General features: G+C 43.3%; 1 non-coding gene across 1 annotated transcript; it reads right to left on the reverse strand.

Annotated features, from left to right (window-relative positions):
- Positions 1-388: 388 nt before the first annotated feature.
- Positions 389-496, reverse strand: LOC130978388 (small nucleolar RNA R71). The gene has a single exon (XR_009086034.1). It is a non-coding gene; the product is annotated as a small nucleolar RNA R71 (small nucleolar RNA).
- Positions 497-3,350: the final 2,854 nt, after the last annotated feature.

A 3,350-nucleotide genomic window follows, 5' to 3' on the forward strand; every position in this document is an offset into this window, starting at 1 on the left:
CAACAATGCCAACAATGCAAGGAAGGTGCTGGGTGACTTTACTGCACCTACTCCCGATTTCTATGGGAGAAGCATCTCTATCCCTGCCATTGGAGCAAACAACTTTGAGCTTAAGCCTCAATTAGTTTCTCTAATGCAACAGAATTGCAAGTTCCATGGACTTCCAATGGAAGATCCTTATCAGTTTTTAGCTGAATTCTTGCAAATCTGTGACACAGCCAAGACTAATGGGGTTGACCCTGAGGTCTATAGACTGATGCTATTCCCTTTTGCTGTAAGAGACAGAGCTAGAATATGGTTGGACTCTCAACCTAAAGAAAGCCTGGACTCTTGGGAAAAGCTAGTCAATGCCTTCTTGGCAAAGTTCTTTCCACCTCAAAAATTGAGTAAGCTTAGAGTGGAAGTCCAAACCTTCAGACAGAAGGATGGAGAATCCCTCTATGAAGCTTGGGAAAGATACAAACAATTAATCAGAAAGTGTCCCTCAGACATGCTTTCTGAATGGAGCATCATAGGTATTTTCTATGATGGTCTCTCTGAACTGTCCAAGATGTCTTTGGATAGCTCTGCTGGAGGATCTCTTCATCTGAAGAAGACGCCTACAGAGGCTCAAAAGCTCATTGAAATGGTTGCAAATAACCAATTCATGTACACTTCTGAAAGGAATCCTGTGAACAATGGGACTAGTCAGAAGAAAGGAGTTCTTGAGATTGACACTCTGAATGCCATACTGGCTCAGAATAAGATATTGACTCAACAAGTCAATTTAATTTCTCAAAGTCTATCTGGAATGCAAAATGCACCTGGCAGTACTAAGGATGCTTCATCTGAGGAAGAAGCTTATGATCATGAGAACCCTTCAAAGGAAGAGGTGAATTACCTAGGAAAACCCTATGGAAACACCTATACTTCTTCATGGAGAAATCACCCAAATTTCTCATGGAAGAATCAAGAGAGACCTCAACAAGGTTTTAACAACAATAATGGTGGAAGAAACAGGTTTAGCAATGGCAAGCCTTTTCCATCATCTTCTCAGCAACAGACAGAGAATTCTAAGCAGAACCCCTCTGACTTAGCAACCATGGTCTCTGATCTAATCAAAACCACTCAAAGTTTCATGACTGAAACAAGGTCTTCCATTAGAAATTTGGAAGCACAAGTGAGACAGCTGAGCAAGACAATTACTGAACTCCCTCCAAGTACTCTTCCAAGTAATACAGAAGAAAATCCAAAAGGAGAGTGCAAAGCCATAACCATGGCCGAATTTGGAGAGGAAAGAGAGGAGGTGGACGCCACTGAGGAAAGCCTCAATGGGCGTGCACTGACCTCCATAGAGTTCCCCAATGAGGAACCATGGGAATCTGAGGCTCAAAATGAGAGCATAGAGATTCCATTGGACTTACTTTTGCCTTTCATGAGCTCTGATGAGTATTCTTCCTCTGAAGAGGATGAGTATGTCACTAAAGAGCAAGTTGCTAAATAACTTGGAGCAATCATGAAGCTAAATGACAAGTTATTTGGAAATGAGATTTGGGAGAATGAACCTCCTTTGCTCACCAAAGAACTGGATGACTTGTCTAGGCAGAAATTACCTCAAAAGAGACAAGATCCTGGGAAGTTTTCCATACCTTGTACCATAGGCACCATGACCTTCAACAAGGCTCTGTGTGACTTAGGGTCAAGTGTAAACCTCATGCCTCTCTCTGTAATGGAGAAGCTAGGGATCTTTGAGGTACAAGCTGCAAAAATCTCATTAGAGATGGCAGACAACTCAAGAAAACAAGCTTATGGACTTGTAGAGAATGTTTTGGTTAAGATTGAAGACCATTACATCCCTATTGATTTCATAGTCCTAGAGACTGGGAAGTGCATGGATGAAACCATCATCCTTGGCAGACCCTTCCTAGCCACAGCAAAGGCTGTGATTGATGTTGATGGAGGTAAACTGATCATTCAAGTGAATGAAGAATCCTTTGTGTTTAAGGCTCAAGGATACCCCTCTGTCACCATGGAGAGGAAGCATGAAGAGCTTCTCTCAATTCAGAGACAAACAGAGCCCCCACAGTCAAACTCTAAGTTTGGTGTTGGGAGGCCACAACCAAACTCTAAGTTTGGTGTTGAACCCCCACATTCAAACTCTAAGTTTGGTGTTGGGAGGTTCCAACATTGCTCTGAGTATCTGTGAGGCTCCATGAGAGCCCTCTGTCAAGCTACTGACATTAAAGAAGCGCTTGTTGGAAGGCAACCCAATGTTATATTTTATATATTTTCCTTTGTCATTTTATCTTATTTTGTAGGTTGATGATCATAAGAAGTCACAAAATCAATTGAAAAAGCAAAAACAGAATGAAAAAACAGGAAGAAAAACAGCACACCCTGGAGGAAGAACTCACTGGTGTTTAAACGCCAGTGAGGGTAGCAGTTGGGCGTTTAACGCCCAGTCTGGCACCATTCTGGGCGTTTAACGCCAGAAAGGGGTACCAGACTGGCGTTAAACGCCAGAAAAGGGCAAGAACCTGGCGTTAAACGCTAGGAATGGGCACCAGCCCGGCGTTTAACGCCAGAAATGGCTCAAAACGTGATTTTTGATGCCATTTGGTGCAGGGATGACTTTTCCTTGACACCACAGGATCTGTGGACCTCACAGGATCCCCACCAACCCACCACCACTCTCTCTCTTCTTCCCCCATTCACCAATCACCTCAACACCCCTATATAAACCCTTCTTCACCCCCTCATCTTCACACAACCTAAACACCACTTCTCCCCCTTTCTTTTGGCCGAACCACAAAGCCATCTCCCCCTCCTCCATTTCTTCTTCTTCTACTCTCTTCTTTCTTCTTTTGCTCGAGGACGAGCAAACCTTTTAAGTTTGGTGTGGTAAAAGCATTGCTTTTTGTTTTTCCATAACCATTTATGGCATCCAAAGCCGGTTCAACTGAGAAGGCATGACCTCAAGCCCATCACTAAGAAAAAGATGGAGCAAACAAGAGACCCCTCTCATCATGAGATCCCTGAGATACCTCAAGGATGCACTTTCCTCCACAAGACTATTGGGAGCAACTAAACACCTCCCTAGGAGAGTTGAGTTCCAACATGGGACAACTAAGGGTGGAGCACCAAGAACATGCCATCCTCCTCCATGAAATTAGAGAAGATCAAAGAATCATGAGAGATGAGCAACAAAGACAAGGAAGAGACATTGAGGAGCTCAAGCACTCCATAAGACCTTCAAGAGGAAGAACAAGCCGCCATCACTGAGGTGGACCCGTTCTTTAATCTCTTTATGTTTGTGTCTTATGATCATTAGTGTCTTAGTGTCTATGCCTTAAAGCTATGAATATGAATCC

The sequence above is a fragment of the Arachis stenosperma genome, chromosome 4, assembly GCF_014773155.1.
Source record: "Arachis stenosperma cultivar V10309 chromosome 4, arast.V10309.gnm1.PFL2, whole genome shotgun sequence".
NCBI lineage: Eukaryota > Viridiplantae > Streptophyta > Magnoliopsida > Fabales > Fabaceae > Arachis > Arachis stenosperma.